Source organism: Neovison vison, chromosome 1 (genome assembly GCF_020171115.1).
Source record: "Neovison vison isolate M4711 chromosome 1, ASM_NN_V1, whole genome shotgun sequence".
Classification (NCBI taxonomy): Eukaryota; Metazoa; Chordata; class Mammalia; order Carnivora; family Mustelidae; genus Neogale; species Neogale vison.
This window is the reverse complement of record NC_058091.1, coordinates 292,782,117-292,799,856: the sequence shown is the minus strand read 5'-3', so window position 1 is coordinate 292,799,856 and position 17,740 is coordinate 292,782,117. Positions and strand designations below refer to the sequence as shown.

Below are 17,740 nucleotides of genomic sequence, written 5' to 3'. Positions count from 1 at the left end.
TTTAGGTATCATCAGTGATGGCAGAAGGGAAGCCATGAAGGAGATAGAACAGCTTGGGATGTGGGAGAATTAATTTAGTTAGTCGGCATTTAATTTTTTTCCCCCGAATGTCTCAGTATCTTTTTAACATAGCAATTTGTAATCTTAGTTTAAACACTTTCAATTTGAAGCTCTAATTATAGTTTATATAATTCATGTTTTCCAAAGAACGCGGTTTCTTTTTACATGGAAACATTTGCGTATTTCTTTCAGATGTTTAAATATTTCAGCATTGGTAATAGGGAAAAAATCCTTATAATAGCCTTATAATAGCCTTCTTGAATGGAACGGAAACCACATATTAGAAGTTAAAAAAAAACCCAATTTTGAAATTTGACTGCATCATTTTTAGTAGGTTTTCATAAATGTAAAATGTATGTTTAAGCAAAAACGTATAATGTTTGCAGGCAGAAAAGCAACAATAATCACAGCTACATTGTATTAAATTCAGAAATCATAGTGATTATGGATATTTGACAACCTGAAAATTGCCTATTGCTTATAATTTCATCTTACAATTTTCAAGAAGAAAAGCTGCTAATCTATTCTTTGGCACTTTGCTAGGAGAGATTTTACCCTTCATTGTCAAGTTATTTTCCATTTTTGCCTTTTTCACCATTTGCTTTAGAATCACCATGCCTTCAAGAGGAATGGGAGAGCTTCTAGAAATCACAAGAGTGGTAACTGACAGTGGAAGTAAAATATATATCCCATAATTTATGGAGTGATCAAAGATAGGACTTTTGTCCTTTAGAAGGAATTATGGTTTATTTATAAGTTTATCTGTCAAGTGGGAAAGATATGGAATTTTATTCTCTAGAGCACTTTTCATGGGTAAGTCATCTCAAAGTGTTAGTAAATTGATTTATAAGATCCCGTGCAAATAGAAGGGGACTTGTGCAAATCATTTGGATGTGTCAAGGAAAAATAAGTAGGTTAGTGGAATTATTCATGTATATCCTACTTTCGATTGCAGATGGTGGTAAAAGGTGATTAGTTCATTGGTAATATCTAAACTATCTTTAATTTCATTGATACTATTTTTTAGGGGAGGAGGGGCAGAGGGAGAGAGACAGAAATTTAAGCAGACTCCTTGCCTAGTGCAGAACCTGTTGTGGGGCTCGATCTCCTGACCCTGAAATCATGACCTGAGCCAAAGTCAAGAGTTGGACACTTAACTGACTGGGCAACCCAGGTGTCCTCCTACTATTTTCAGTTTCACCATAGACAATAAACATTTCTTGATGTCATATGTGTATAGAGCAGGTGTATAAAGAACATATGCATGTGGAGATAGACACTTGTATAATGTCCATAAAACCTTGGCAACAAAAGACTACATTACATAAGCCGTAACTCCAAAAAGCTCCTTAGTGCCTGGCACAGAGTTCTATGTACATGTTAAATAAATAAAATAAAGTGTTCAATAAATGTTTTAAAGTAAGATGATACCTTTTAGTAGGTAGAGAGATGTGTTTGGCCCTCTGAGATGGTTCCAACGACACCTGATACATGAAGAGACAAAATTTGAGTTACATATCGAAAGCAGAAGAGAAGCAGAAAGATACAGAAGGGCATGCAAGTGGATTGGGTGGAACATGTCCTACAGTGCAGGCTCCATCCCAGGGCAAATGCGTTTTCAAGCAGCAGACATGTCAGGAAGGGGAGGGAGGATGCTGGGAGGGAAGCTGCACAAACTGGCCTAGCAACAGGATTCCCGTCTATGTGGAATCACCACCAGTGAAACTCAGATGGTTAAGGGATAAGACATGGGGGTGAACATGGACACATTTGGAGTTGAGTATTGGTATCTACAAGGAAAGGTAACTGGGTTTTCCAGGAAGTTGTGATTTCATTGATCACAAGTGTCAGTTTTTGTTTTTGGATGATCAATATATTTTGGAAGAAGACCTCTGGCATTTGCTCACCTCACACCCTCTGCTGAGTTACCAATGAGCCATGAAGGAGGCTCTTACCAACAGTCAATGTTGGGTATACCAGTCCCTACAATGGCAAGGGTCTTGTTTTCTCTTGCTCTGTGTCCCCACATGACGATCTCTTGGATCACATCCTGGTACATAAGTACTTCGTGGAGGCCTCCATTTTGTTGACGGTTTTTGGCTCCATTTATCATCAGCATGGCTTCCTTCCTTCCCCTTGCTACTGTATTTGTTATGACTTGTATTTATTCGTTCCAATAAATACAATAACTTTGTTCCAAGTTCTAAGCTTTGCCCAGTTCAGCTCTGCCCTTTAAGGCCCCACTACACAGGCTTATATCTGCCCCCCTTAGATGGAGTCAAAATCTAGCAGCTTGGGCCCATGAGCCCAGCCTACCTTGGATGAAAGCTGGCAAGAGCCAGGCAGGGGATCCAGAGCCAGAGCTCAGAACAGAACTTCAGTATTAGCAAGGAAGGGGAGTTTTTAATTTGACAGAGAGATCACAAGCAGGCAGAAAGGCAGGCAGAGAGAGAGGGGGAAGCAGGCTCCCTGCTGAGCAGAGAGCTGATGCGGGGCTCCATCTCAGGACCCTGAGATCATGACCTGAGCTGAAGGCAGGGGCTTAACCTGCTGAGCTACCCAGGCACCAGTTCTTCCATTTCTAAATCACCCTGTCATGTTTCCTACTAACATAACCCTGGGTGCTGTAAAATGCCAGGAAAAAGACTGTGGAAAGAAGCTGACTGACCTCTTACAGATTAATGAAATTTGCTTTGTATCTGATGAGATAAAATAAAAAAAACTCATTAAACCCAACACTTCTTGCAAGTATCACCTCTGTGAAGGTAGACACAGATACTCTAGCACACTAGATACCCTGATGGTTTGTAATGCTAATATTTGTGTAGGAGTACTTTCCCTCCACCATTGTAGCACAGATGTGCAAGACTTTCCTGTGAAGTATGACTACCTCAAATCAAAGTTAAATAGCACCAGTCAAGAATTAATTTTCCAGGTTCAGCATATGTCCATAATGTTTACTGTCACTCTGAAATTGTATTTACTACTCAGAAGTGTTAGCAGTGGACTCTGGCATACAGAGCACTCCACCAAAATGTAACACAATTTTACGAAAATCCAGTAATTACATCAGATTTATTTAAAGTATACATACAGAAAAGGTTATAATGACTACAGAAAAATCTTAATCCATTTGTATTACTAATTAGTTTCAGGTAGCATTCCAGCAATCTGTTGAGGTGCACTATGTTAATAAATTTTTTTTTAAGTCTGTGTTTAAAAACACTAGAACTCTTACATATTAAAAATAATGGTCTACATGAAATTTATTTCAGGACAGAGAGGGGAAATATATGGAGAGATGCTTCTTTCATATCATCATCAATTGATCTCCAACATTCATTTTTTTACTTAAATCTCTACAGGCTAGAAGACAATCTGAACTCTTTTCTCATTTTCCCTCCAAGGTGTGCAGAAACTCACAGTCTTGATAGTACTTCATTGAATCTGTTTGTTCCCTTTAGCTAAATAGTCATTATGCCTATTTTTGTGAACACTGACAGAATCGCTACAATCTAGTGTACATGATTTGGTAAGCTGACACACAGCTATCCTCCTACCCTAGTGAACGGGCTTTCAAGAACCATCTTTTTTTTTTTCTTTATAATATGTATGTTCTTGAGGCAATGACTTTTTAAATTTGTTTTCTAAGCTTTCTCCCAAGCCTTAATCTTATCATATCTTAGAAAAGGGATGAGACTGTCGTTTTTCACCTGAGGCTTTCTCAGTAAATACCCAGAAATTTATGATTCCATAATCAATCAATGGGGGCTCGACTGTATAGTGTCAAAACCTAATAAAATAATGGTGTCCAAATTTATACAGTGTTTGATAGTTTGCAAAGCATCTTTACAAACTTTATTTGATCATCACAAAAGCCTTTGAGGTGGGCAGGGCAGATATGATCACCATATTACAAATGAGTAGAGTAAAATCACTAAGTTAGCTCAGCTAATGCAATAGCAGAGTTGGAACTAGAAGTTCTCAAATCCCTGCCTCTAATCCTCTCTTTCCTAACACACATAACTCCTGCTGTATGTGGAGAACTGTATATCTCTCGTGTCTTACTTTTATCTGTTTATACATTCTAGTGCCGAGAATAAGGATTCTCAGTGTTACTCAAATGAATTGGTAAATAAAGATTTTATGTCTTCTGAAGCTAGTGATATATAAGGAATGAAAACCAATTCATCCTTCCCCAATATAATTAATGTTTCAAACAGCAAAACTAATGAGAATATTTATTTTCCAACTATAAATATTTAGTATAAGGTCTTGTTCTCTTAAGTTCCAGTTTTGCATTTACTTTCCGTACGATAAATCTATGTTATAAAAACTTCACATTACCAAGAAAATATATCCATTGAGTAATTTCAGCGAAAGAAGATTTCCATGCAACTTTTTAGCTTTGGATACTTTAAATATTTAAACATTATCCACAACTATATTACATATGTTATTAATTCCTGATACCTTAACATGAATGTGGGTATTAGTATTAAAAAAAATCATACTTGCATAGAAATATTATAGAAAAATTGTAAATTGAACACAAATCAGAAATCACTCATGGAGTCATGTACATCTTTTTCATACAAAGAGTAGTCCAGGGGTCATGCATAATGCAGTGATACACCAGCTAACAACAGACCCATGGAAATCATTCCAGCCAGAGCTGAACAAGACTCAAAAACATTCCTCTGGTGAAAAAAGCCATCTTTTCCAGCATTTGCAGCCATCTTATTAGTCCAGACAGGCATTTCTGAAGTCAAGTGTTCATATTCAAATGTAAGACCAAGGAGCAAACAGTTACCAAAAAAAAAAAAAAAAAAAAAAATCAAGTTTAATTTGGCTCTCTCTCCCCTAACTCAATGGGAGTTTATCAGGCCAAAAGGATAGAGAGGTGCACAATTATCCAGTGAATTGGTCTTCATCAGGAGAATCAATCTGGATAATTGAGGCTTTGTGATTCACTTCCACTTGAACTGTCCTGAGCTCATTCAATATAATATGTAATTATGCAACTCACTCTTTTAACTCCTAGTCAGGAATTCATTGCTAAATGTGCAATAGGGGTGTGGATTATATTAATATAAGATGATTATAGAGATACTGAAAGTTAACTTCTTTGTGATCTTTTTTTTTCTTTCCAAGCTTATGGTTTCACACTGTGTCTTGTCTGTCTCTATATTAAGGAAGAAACTCAAATGTTAATCAAGGACTTAAAATTGAATCAAACCATTCTCCCTACCAAGTATATCCAGCTTGATTTTATACTGCTTTGATGCATCTAATTAGTCATATTTCAAATATAGAAATGAAAAGATATTTTAATTCAATAGACATCATAGACCCTCAAAAACTGAGTATAGAAATGATTTATTGACCTTGTATATATATGTGGCTTTTATCACATTTACTTGGCATGTTCTTAAAAATTTCCCCCAAAATAGCCTAGCATTTTTCCTCAGGAAAAGAAGCAGCAAAGCAAAAGAGGAATAAAAGTCTGTCTATTCATTTGGAATGAGTCAGAAGTCAACACTCCACAATAAAGACCACTTTATGTTATTTCTCACTGGAACAGAAGAAGTGTTCAGAAGATATTCCAAAGAGATCCATCTCTACAGGTTTCATGAAAACACTGTAAATTTTATTATTTCTTCAGGCTTTCTTCTATATATAAGTATAAAATATCTCAAAACTTGGACTTGAACCATTTAATTATTAAGGTCAGAAAATATTAGATTTTATTATTATTGTTATTAGAATAAATTCTTTGAGGGTGTAATAAAAACTTTTAGAAGAATTTTAATTAATATAATTGAATCAATTACTTGTTTATAATTCATTTTCTTGTTATGGTTCAATAAACTTTGAACACATGATATGCATTAGGCCCATTCATTAGTGTTCTGAATATAAAAATGAGTAAATTGTGGTCCCTCAACTCAAGGAATGAAAACACACACACACACACCTTTCAATACCATACAACAGTAGTTCATTTGCATAATATATAATCAGAAGATATATGAGGGGCAATCACCCAGCCTGAGCTAAGTCTAGGGAGAAACTACACAGTTTACAAAGCCTCCTTAGAATAGATAAAGCTTGAGGCTTGTCCTGAATCACAGGTCAATATTCTCTAATAAACGTAAGTGCAGAGTTGGCACTTGTATGCATCTGAAAATGAATGCCTTCAATTTTGCACCCTGGCCACCTTCTTTGTCTTACCTGCTACAGAGGCTCAGAAAGAAGAAGACACTTTACATCACCATTGTGGGTCTTCTGCTTAAAGTAGATTTCACAGGAATTATAGAGTTTGGCTAATTCCCAAATGACTTGTTTTATGGGTGATATATTAGCTAAATTCATTGGAAAATAGAGATACATAATGCTGGATTTCTTTTCATTCCATTAGTGGTCTTAAAAATATATATATATGCCATGGGTCCTATTCCCAATCAGGTCTATGGAGACCCACTCATTCACTGGATTTTTAGGAAAAGGGACTTGCATATGTTGTTTGCTAGTCTCATAGATGGAACTTCCAAATCTCAAGACTGGTAATTCCCAGAGAAATCACAGAATTGACCATGCAAACCACAACATTTTTGAGAACAAAAGAAAGCACTATTGATAAATGTGCTGCAACAATAGGCATAACCCAGGACTGTCACAGGCAAACCGGGATGCATGGCTAGCCTACTCTTTAAAGTATTCTCTTAAATTTGAGAATTATGAGAAACTAAGCAGCATTTTTAAAAATGAAGGAAACCTCCTCCTCAAATTTACCACTCTAGCACACCTAAAACGAAGAGGAGATTTCCTTTTGCCTTGCCCTCAAAGTCAAGGGCTCATAGTTAAATCTACAGCCAAGGAACAAACAGCCACCAAAATGAAACAAAATAAAATAGAGTTCAATTTGGCTCTCCCTCCCCTACCTCAATGCAGGTTTATCAGAGCCAAAGGGATGGATAAGTGCACAATTACTGGTCTTTCTTTTGCTTTGGCCTCAAACAGCATGGAATCTCAGTAGTGTCAGTCCATGTACTGTTTTCCCAAATAAGAAAGTCATGACCACAGAGATGGATGCATTGTGATTGTCCCTACTAAACTGCTCATGCGAATCAACAAAAGGCAGTAAGGGGAAATTAACCCCACAGGCACAGACATACCTGAGTAGGTCACATAAAACCATGCTGTGGAGGGCTGCTTTTGCTCACATTGTTGGAGAATATTGACTCTGAGCTATTCACTTACTTCACAAAAATTTTTCTTTCATTTCATTTTCACTCTAACCCATCTCAGTTGGGTCATTTTTTTAAAAAGATGTTCAAGTTGAGAAGAAAGTCTTGTTGCTTATATAAGAAAGAAAACAAGGGAGGGGAGAGAAAAACAAATCCAAAACAAAAATGAATTATTTGAATTATCTCTTCCTTCTCTTCCTTCAGTATATTGAGATATTTAAAAGGCAAAATGGGGTCAAAGATGAGTACAGTATAAACAAAAGAAACAATTTAGAATGTACTTTTAGATTACTTCTTACCACTCACCTCTTTTTTACGCATTGACTACCTCTTTGATATCTGTCTTCAGTCTTTAATCATTCCCTCTTGACTACTAACAAGGCAACTCCAACTGACACAGAGAGTTCTAATACTGACTGAGTTATTTTCTTCCTTTATTTCCAGAACACGGAAGTAATGAACCCAAAGTTCCTCATAAGTCACTAGGATTTCTCTACTGCCTTCCAAGAAACTGCTAGAGCTGGTTTTACCCAGTGGTTGAGTTACTGCCCCAGGAAACCATATTTCATTATAGTCACTCAGCATTAATTCAGAACCTGAGCTTTTTCATATACTGGGGAACTAAGAATTAATTACGTATATTTTGTATCATCAAAGAAGTTTAATACAATCATTTCAGGGACTAAAATATCAAGATCAGGAGCTCCTATTTTCTGGACTTTCACTGTGACAATGCATGAAAATCTCATCAGATAATCATTAGCTAGATATGAAAATAGGAGTCTAATAGTTCTCAACATTGCTCTAGGGAGACAGTCCACACCAGATTATGGAACCATAGTCACCATTTTTCTGTGCCAAATATCATTGGTTACCAATATTTTGCCATGTGAAAATCATCTCTGCTTACAAATTTTCATGTGAGTTGTTTCTCAGCTAAAATATCTATGCTATTTATAACAAAGTACCTCATTAGGTGATTATTTGGAAGGCACCTAGTAAAAAATGTTTCCTCCTCAAAATCCATTATGAAAAGTAACACCAGAACTCAAGTTTGCAAATTCAGTTTTGCTTAATTAATAATATTTATTATTTATTTCCTGTTAGTTTATAGTAATGTTATTTAAAAATAAGGAAATTCAAGCAAGATGGTGGAGGAGTAGCAGACTGAAATGACATCAGATCCCAGGAGTTCAGCTAGATAGGTATCAAACCATTCCTAACTCCTACAAACTCAACAGGAGATAGAAGAGAAGAAGAGCAGAATTTCTAGGAACAGAAAATGGACCACTTTCTGAAAGGTAGCACGTGTGGAGAAGTGAATCCAAAGTAACCGAACACAGACCGTTGGGGAGAGGGGCTGGCTACCGGCAAGCAGCAGAGCAGTGGAGCACAAAATTGGGTCTAATAGAAGTCTGTTCCACTGAGGGACATCGCTCCAGAGCTAAGCAGGGGTGGAGCCCTTGCGGGGACAGTGGTCTCAGGAACCCCAGGGTCACAAAAAGATTGGGAATATCTGAGTGTGGCAGAGCTGCCAGGTGTCAGAGCAGGGAAGCCGACTACAGAGACAGGGTCAGAGAGTGAGCTTTCACGTCGGAGTTACCTTAAACTGTGATCTAAGGCACATTCAGGTCTCTGGGGGTGCACTGAGGAGTGGGCCCCTGAGCTCTTGGCTCCTCCAGGCCGGAGATTAGGAGGCTACCATTTTCATTCCCATCCTCCAAAGTGGTACGGAAAGTATTCAGGGAATAAAAGCTCGAAGAGCGAACCTGAGCAGATTACTTAGGTCCCTGGCAAGGGTGGTGCAATTCCGTCTCAGGCAAAGACATTTGAGACTCACTGCAATAGGCCCCTGTCCCAGAAGATCAGCAAGAACATCCAGCAAAGACCAAACTCAAGGATCAAGCAGAACAATGGAACTCCAGAGCTAAGGGAAAGCAATGCATAGAATTCATGGCTTTTTCCCCATGATCCTTTAGTCTTGCAAAGTTAATTTTTTTTAATTTTTTTTTTCTTATTCTATTTTTCTAACTTTTCCTCTTTCCTCTTTTAACGTTTTTAACTAGTTTATCTTAACAATACTTTTTAAACAAAAAACAAAAAACAAAAAACCTTTTTAAACCTTCATTGTTATACTCATATTTTATTCCCTCATTGTATTTAACCTTATTTTTTGAATACACATAAGTCTTTTTTTTTTTCCTAAAAAATTTTGGGATACAATTTCTTCTAATAGATTGAAATATATCCAAAATCTAGCACAGGGCTTTGTTCTACTCTCCAGCCTGAACACATTCCCGCCTTCCTTTTTTTTTCTTTTTCCAACCAACTTAATTTAGAAATCCCTTTTTTATAATTTTTTTAAAATTTTCATCTTTATAGTCATGTTCAATCTCTTCATCAAGTTTACCCTTATTTTTGTATATATATAAGTTTTTCTTTCTTTAAAATTTTGGGAGGTAGTTTCTTCTAAGAGACCAAAATGTACCCAAAAATAAAATGGGTGGCTTTCCTGGGTTCTATTCACCAGTCAAAAACATAGATAAATAGATAGATATCTAGATATCTATCTATATATATTGTTTCCCCCCCTTTTTTCTCCCCCTGGTTTTGGGTCTCTTCTGATTTGGTTAGTGTACATTTGGGGGGGGAGTTGCCACCCTTTTAATATTTTATTCTCTTGGTCATATATTCTAATCTGGATAAAATGACAATGTGGAAAAACTCACCACAAAAAAAAAAAAAAAAGAGGCAGCACCAATGACTAGGGACCTAATCAATATGGACATTAGTAATATGTCAGAACTAGAGTTCAGAATGACAATTCTCAAGTTGGTAGCTGGGCTTGAAAAAGGCAAGGAAGAGATTAGAGAAGCCCTTCCTGGATAAACAAAATCCCTTTCAGGAGAAATAAAGAACTAAAATCTAACCTAGTTGAAATCTAAAAAGATATTATTGAGGTGCAATAAAAAATGGAGGCTCTTGGGACACCTGGGTGGCTCAGTGGGTCAAAGCCTCTGCATTTGGCTCGGATCATGGTCCAGGGTCCTGGGATCGAGCCCCACGTTGGGCTCTTTGCTTAGCAGGGAGCCTGCTTCACCCTCACTCTCTCTGCCTATCTCTCTGCCTATTTGTGATCTCTGTCTGTCAAATAAATAAATAAAATTTAAAAAAAATTTTTTTAATGGAGGTTTTTACTGTTAGAATAAATGAGGCAAAAGAGAGAAATAGTGATATAGAAGACTAAATGACAGAGAATAAAGAAGCTGAACAAAAGAGAGACAAACAACTACTGGACCATGAAGGGAGAATTCAAGAGGTAAGTGATACCATAAGACAAACCAATATTAGAATGATTGGGGTTCCAGAAGAAGAAGAAAGAGAGAAGGAGGCAGAAGGTATATTGCAGCAAATTACTATATAGAACTTCCCTAATATGTCAAAGGGAACAAGCATCAAAATCCAGGAGGCACAGAGAACTCCCCTCAAAATCAACAAAAATAGGTGCACAATCTCTCATCTAATAGTAAAACTTACTAGACTTAGTGACAAAGAATAAATCCTGAAAGCAGCTCAGGACAAGCAGTCTGTAACATACAATGGTAGAAATATTAGATTGGCAACAGACTTACCTATAGAGATCTGGCAGACCAGAATAAACTGGCATGATATATTCAGAGCACTAAATGAGAAAAATATGCAACCAAGAAGACGATATCCATCAAGGCTGTCATTGAAAATACAAGGAGAGATAAAAAGCTTCCAGGACAAAAAACAAACAAACAAACAAACAAAAACCTAAAAGAATTTGCAAACAACAAACCAGTCCCACAGGAAATATTGAAAGGGGTCCTCTAAGTAAAGAGAGAGCCTCAAAGTAGTAGACCAGAAAAGAATAGAGACAATATACAGTAACAGTCACCTTACAGGAAATACAATGGCACTAAATTCTTATCTTTCAATGGTTACCCTGAATGTAAATGGACTAAATGCCCCAATCAAAAGACGCAGGGTATCAGAATAAATAAAAAAACAAAACCCATCAATATGCTGCCTACAAGAAACTCATTAGACCCAAGGAATCCTTCAGATTTAAAGTGAGAGGGTGGAAAACAATTTACCATGCTAATGGACACCAAAAGAAAGCTGGGGTGGCTATCCTTATATTAAATAAATTAGATTTTAAGCCAAAGACTATAATAAGAGATGACAAGGGCACTATATCATACTCAAAGGGTCTGTCCAAAAAGAAGATCTCATAATTTTAAATATCTATGCCCCTAGCATGGGAGAAGCCAACTATATAAACCAATTAATAACAAAATCAAAAGAACATATCGATAATAATACAATAATAATAGAGGCCTAACACCCCACCTCACTGAAATGGACAGATCATCCAAGCAAAAGATCAAGAAGGAAATAAAGGCCTTAAATGGCACACTGGACCAGATGGACAACACAGATGTATTCAAAGCATTCCAAAGCAACAGAATACACATTCTTCTCTAGTGCACATGGAACATTCTCCAGAATAGATCACATCCTGGGTCAGAAATCAGGTCTCAACTGGTACCAAAAGATTGGGATCATTCCCTGCATACTTTCAGACCATAATGTTCTGAATGTAGAACTCAATCACAAGAGGAAAGTTGGAAAGAACTCAAATACATGGAGGTGAAAGAGCATCCTACTAAAGAATAAATGGGCCAACCAGGAAATTAAAGAATAATTGAAAAAAATTCATGGACAAATGATAATGAAAACACAACTGTTCAAAGTCTGTGGGACACAGCAGCAAAGGCGGTCCTGAGAGGAAAGTATATAGCGATACAAGCCTTTCCCAAGAAACAAGAAAGGTCTTAAGTACACAACCTAACCCTACACCTAAAGAAAGAACAGCAAGGAAAGCCTAAACTCAGCAGAAGAAGAGAAATCATAAAGATCAGAGCAGAAATTAATGACATAGAAACCAAAAGAACAGTAGAACAAATCAACGAAACTAGGAGCTGGTTCTTTGAAAGAATTAATAAGATTGATAAACCCCTGGCCAGACTTATCAAAAAGAAAAGAGAAAGGACCCAAGTAAATAAAATCATGAATGAAAGAGGAGAGATCATCACCAACACCTAAGAAATACAAACAATTGTAAGAACATATTATGAGGGGCGACTGGGTGGCTCAATGGGTTAAGCCTCTGCCTTTGGCTCACGTCCTGGTCTCAGGTTCCTAGAATTGAGCCCCTCACTGGGCTCTCTGCTCCACAGGGAGCCTGCTTCCCCTTCTCTCTCTGCCTCTCTGCCTACTTGTGATCTCTCTCTCTCTCTCTGTGCCAAATATACAAATAAAATCTTTTTAAAAAGAAAGAGCATATTATGAGCTACTATACACCAGAAAATTTGACAATCTGGAAGAAATGGATGCATTCCTAGAGAAATATAAACTACCAAAACTGATCAGGAAGAAATAGAAAACCTGTACAGACCCATAACCAGTAAGGAGATTGAAGCAGTCATCAACAATCTTCCAACACACAAGAGCCCAGGGCCAGATGACTTTCCAGTGGAATTCTACCAAACATTTAAAGAAGAATTAATACCTATTCTCCTGAAACTTTCCAAAAAATAGAAATGGAAGGAAAACTTACAAACTCATTTTATGAGGCCAGCATTACCTCGATCCCAAAACTAGACAAAGACCCCATCAAAAAGGAGAATTACAGACCAATATCCTTGATGAACACAGATGTGAAAATTCTCACCAAAATACTAGCCAATAAGATCCAGCAGTCCATTAAAAGGAGACATCCAGGGACGCCTGGGTGGCTCAGTTGGTTGGACGACTGCCTTCGGCTCAGGGCGTGATCCTGGAGTCCAGGGATCGAGTCCCGCATCAGGCTCCCAGCTCCATGGGGAGTCTGCTTCACTCTCTGACCTTCTCCTTGCTCGTGCTCTCTCTCACTGTCTCTCTCTCTCAAATAAATAAAATCTTTAAAAAAATAAATAAATAAAATAAAAAAAAAAAGGAGACATCCAGATGTCCAACAGACACATGAAACAGTGCTCAATATCACTCGGCATCAAGGAAATACAAATCAAAACCACAATGATACCACCTCATACCAGTCAGAATGGCCAAAATTAACAAGTCAGGAAATGACAGATGTTGGAGAGGATGAGAAAGGGGAACCCTCCTACACTGTTGGTGGAAATACAAGCTGGTGTAGCCACTTTGGAAAACAACATGGAGTCTCCTCAAAAAGTTGAAAATAGAGCTGCCCTACAACCCAGCAATCACACTACTGGGTATTTACCCTAAAGATACAAATGTAGTGATCCAAAGGGCCATGTGCACCCGAATGTTTATAGCAGCAAGGTCCACAATAGCCAAGCTATGGAAAGAACATAGATGTCCATCAACAGATGAATGGATAAAGAAGATGTGGTATATATATACAATGGAATACTATGCAACCATCAAAAGAAATGAAATCTTGTCATGTGCAATGATGTGGATGGAACTAGAGGGTATTATGCTGAGAGAAATAAGTCAAAATCAGAGAAATACCATTATCATATGATCTTCCTGATATGAGGAGTTGGAGAGGCAGAGTGAGGGATTTGGGGGGTAGGGAAGGAAAAAAATGAAACAAGATGGGATCAGGAGGGAGACAAACCATAAGAGACTCTTAATTTTATCAAAGAAAGTCTGGGTTCCTGGAGGGAGGGTGTGTGTGGATAGGGTGGTGGGTTATGGACATTGGAGAGGGTATGTGCTATGATGAGTGTTGTGAAATGTGTAAGCCTGATGATCCACAGACCTGTACCCCTGGGGCAAAAAATACATTATATGTCAATAAAAATAATTAATTAAAAAAAGTGTTATGTTAGCATGGCTTTAAAGTGAAAATAATATAAAAACATAGCAAGAAGATCCCCTGCCACCTTGTCCCCTCACCCAATCCCCATCCTTTCAAATAAATATAGCAACTAGTGTCATTAGTTTTCTATTTATCCTTCTAGCACTGCTATATTTTTATGCAAGAAATGCAAACATATATCTCCATTATTTACCCTTTTTTAAATCTAAATCATAACAGAACAAACAACTTTCCTTGCTTCCGAGGTTTATTAATTCTATAATTGTTTTCTCTTTAAATCTGTGAATTGCTGATTTTTGTATTTCTCTACTCTCTCCTTTTAATTTTCCTCAGATTACTTTGCTATCCCCTTCCTTACTTTTTGAGTTGAAGACGGTAACAAAGAGTATAAAATGTTCCCCAAATGCTGCCTCCTCTTCTGAGTACATAGTTCAATTCTATACACTTTCCAGGCTCACATGCAGCTAGGAATGCCCAATGGTGGGACTTTAAGCCAACAGAATATGAAAGTACATGGGATCTTCCTCTGGGTTAGGCACTGAAGAAGAGTTTGTATTTCCTATGCAGTCCTTCTCTATTTGCTGGCTCCTGTCCGGTGATCATGGAGAGGTCCACGTCCACCACAAAATTAAAGGAATCAGGGTGTCTGAATTACTGCATTTAGGAGAGTCCTTGATGACCAGCAACATGCACCTTGGTCTATTACACAAACAAGAAATAAACTTTGTAGTTACTTAATTCATTTTACACTTTGTATATGTTACTATAGTAACATATAGTATGTTTAGTTCTTCTGATATTTAGAAAGTATAGTTTTGATGGAGTGTTTATCATTGTAATTATTTACAACTTGTGCATACATACCCAAGTGCTCTATTTTTGCACACAGTATTTGTATTATGGACAATGAAGAAATTAGCATTTTCTTTCTTTTTTCTCTTCTATCATGTAATTTTCAATAGTACAATGTATTTTCCTTTAGCTATTACATATGCTTTATTCTTTTCATATCTCATTTTCTAGAAACAGAAAAAGACAATTTTTTTCGCATATTAATGTGTCTAAAGTTGAAATGCACCTTACAATCAAGGATAAGTTACAACTATAATTGGAAGTGTATTTTTTCTTACTCAGTGGTAGATCTCAAAATAGAGCATTTCACAATTAAGAATGCCTTAGATACGATTTGAACTCTATGAGATTTCTGATATCCAATTGTTTGGGGATTATAAAATGCTAATTCCATATAGTTCAACCTAATACACTTTCCAACTTTCAATAAAAGTTTGACTCTCAGTTATTACAAATGAAGCCATTATCAAACAGTTTCCCCAATGTCTTCACCCTTCCTCTCCCAATGCTTCTTTTTTTTTTTTTTAAGATTTTATTTATTTATTTGAGAGAGAGAGACAGTGAGAGAGAGCATGAGCGAGGAGAAGGTCAGAGAGCGAAGCAGACTCCCCATGGAGCCGGGAGCCCGATGTGGGACTCGATCCCAATGCTTCTAAGTGAAATCATTCTTCCTCTGTGATAACAAATGAGATTTAGATTCCATACCATCCTTCTCATCCCTACATTTATTATAATCTTTGTTCTAGAGCCAAATACATTTAGTGATCACTTCCAGTCTTTTTGCTGAAATTGCCCCCAGATGACACTTGACTGACCAGCCAGACAATTCTGCTGCTATGCCCTCCTTTTTTGTCCCAGACAGATCCCTGCTTCCTGCAAGCATTGCTTCTCTCTGCATAGGACCACCTCTCTCCTCTGGGACAGACTAAGCCCAGAAAGACTTTTGCCTCCAGCCCTGCTCACCCTAGGGTCAGTAACATTGATAAAACAGAGGATAAAATTTTTCCTACTTAAGGAAGTTTATATCTTCTTCCATTTTCTGAAACCTGCTTTCCCTGGTCCTCTCCCCATTCCAGGAGTCCGAGATGGGGTGCATAGCTTCTTCCTTTCATTCCTCCTTTATGGTTCCCATCACATCTCAGGTGCTTGTGGCAGTTCCTCTGTATATCCTGGAGTATGTATGTTATTTCTGTCTCCTGATTTAATTGAAGATGAAATTTGCAGGGCTGTTGTCTTTGTTTTCCATTCTTATTGCTGTTTACGATTTGCAGGAGAACAGTGAAAATGCTGACTTTTGCAGCCACGTTTGCACAAGAAGCCAACTTTATTTATCTCAGAGCTGTTCTCTATCTGCAGATGTGATGATCCAAATGTAAAAGAAAGCCTTATGATTTAGAAGTATTGAATCCGCTTGACCATAATAAATGTAGTTTGAAGCAGCAATTCACTTCAAATCAATTTAAAATCTTCATATGTTAAAAGACAATTCTATGGGATATGCACACATATAACTCAATGCAACATTTGGAAATAAAAATTGTTGGTTATTTCCCTTGGACTTACTTAGTGCTTATGTAAGCAAATCCAAGATGCTATTACTTAAAAAAAAAAAAAGGCATAAAAGAGGCACGTGTATTTCCTCAAATGTTCAATAAGTCTCTAAATTGAAATGCCATCTTAGCTCCTGAAAAAGAGGGTGCATGCACACCTGCTTTTACTGATTTCTTTCTTTAATCCATCATTTAACACCTGAAACAATACACTTGCAGTTGATGTAAAGGACATTATCTGTACATTTGCTTTCTTCAATTGCTAATACTCAACTTGAGGATTCTGAGAAAGAATATACTCACTTTTCCATTAAATATGGATCAATATTATTCAAGATTAAGACCATATCAGTCAATGTAGAAATTAAAATCCTCAAAAACTCTCCACAGCATTAATCTTTCCATCATTTAATATATTCCTGGGAAATGATCCATGAACAGTAAAATCAAAATAAAACACACATATTTGAGAGATCCTGATTGCAAAAATTAGTTTTATACAGTTCTATATCCAAAGGATGATTCTGCCTTGTAGAATGTGGAAATATTGGCTCATTCTTCAAGCCCATGGTCTAAACTATTAAAATATTCCTTGTTGTTATGTTTTCATAAGATACTGCCATTACTGAAGTATGTGATATTTATACTAGTAATACATTGTATATACTAAGAGAAAGTCCCTGCACTCTCAAAAACAGATTAAAATAGATACACCGGTGTATGGGCTTTTCTCCTCAGAAGGCAGTTTTTGTTGCCTTTGGCAGAATAATGCAGCTACTTAACTAAAGGATAGTTATCATTTCAAGAGAGTGTAACCTTCAGGAGGAGTACATAAAGATTAGTGAGGAGAGAAGGCTCACCTGAACACTAAGGAGAATTTGTAAAATTAATTCACAGATGATAAAAGTCATATTCAAACTGACTGCATATTCTATTTCTGCTTCTAGCCCAGAGATGGCTAAGAAGTGATTTGCATGATACCAATTCCCATTTTCATGGTCCCTGGCAGACATTCTAATTGATGACATAGTCTTCCTATGTTCAAATGCAGCCTCAGAACTTTGTCATCATGGCATTGCAAGTAGCCACCTCCAAGCAATCAGATCTGAGCACACTTAGAACCTCTTCACCACTCCCATCTAATATAG

The 17,740-nt window shown here is 37.0% G+C and overlaps 1 long non-coding RNA gene across 1 annotated transcript in view; it reads right to left on the bottom strand.

The window, feature by feature from the left end:
- The window catches only part of LOC122902293, a 128,235-nt gene that overhangs the window by 38,698 nt on the left and 71,797 nt on the right, over nucleotides 1–17,740 (bottom strand). Inside the window, exon 2 of the long non-coding RNA XR_006383791.1 lies at nucleotides 1,492–1,544. This is a non-coding gene — a long non-coding RNA (uncharacterized LOC122902293). The remainder of the gene's footprint in view (nucleotides 1–1,491; nucleotides 1,545–17,740) is intronic.